General features: G+C 53.8%; 1 protein-coding gene across 1 annotated transcript in view; it reads right to left on the reverse strand.

Annotated features, from left to right (window-relative positions):
• Positions 1 to 792, reverse strand: part of SAFB2 (scaffold attachment factor B2) — a gene marked incomplete in the record, with an annotated part of 42,487 nt that overhangs the window by 14,644 nt on the left and 27,051 nt on the right.

A 792-nucleotide genomic window follows, 5' to 3' on the forward strand; every position in this document is an offset into this window, starting at 1 on the left:
CGGGGGCCCCCGGCCCCCCCTCCCGCTGCCCACGCTCCCTGCGGAGACAGCACTGCCTGAGCCCCAGGGCGCCAGGCTGGCAGCCCGGCTCCGCCCGCTTCACCGAGGCCGGACAAGCCAGGAAACGCAACCCAACTGCCGTTCCGCAGCAGGTCAAGGGCACGCTGGCACCAGGCAGGGTGACACGAGGAAGCCCGGGGACAGCATTGGGAACAGCCATAGTGAACGAGGGAAGAGCAAAAACGCCACCGTGGAAAGGCTGGGGACCCCCTCCTGCTACCTCCAAGCTCCCGTCACAGCTTGAAGCTGCTGCGTGATCCTCTTCCCTTTACCAAGGGCCCTGCAGCCAAGGCATAGTGCCAGTCCCAGACACACCCCCATCACACTGGGCCAGCAGGTGGCACTCCCACATGGCTGACCACGGTCCCAGTCACGGACCTGGTGGCTTACTCTCTCACTTTCCTCGTCTCTCTCTCTCTCCTCAAATTAAAATAAGTTAATGAATAAAGTTAAATAAAGTAATTCTTAAAAAAGGAAACAAAAAACATAAAAACAGGAGGAGAAGGGATTGTGGTGTGGCATGCCCGCCCCCCAGGGGTGGTTCCACTTTCCCTCTCACATTCTGTGCGTCTCTCCTCTCTGGCAAGTGCATGTGCCCTATGGCAAAAATCTTAAAAAAAAAAAAAAAAGTTTTATTTTCCCCCAGTGGTAACAAATGTTTATTGATTTTGTGTTTTGATTTCTAGGCTTTTTTTTTTTTTTTTTTTTTGTGGGGGTTTTCATCTTAGGCGC

Source organism: Tupaia chinensis, unplaced genomic scaffold, assembly GCF_000334495.1.
Source record: "Tupaia chinensis unplaced genomic scaffold, TupChi_1.0 Scaffold000356_2, whole genome shotgun sequence".
NCBI classification, from domain to species: Eukaryota; Metazoa; Chordata; class Mammalia; order Scandentia; family Tupaiidae; genus Tupaia; species Tupaia belangeri.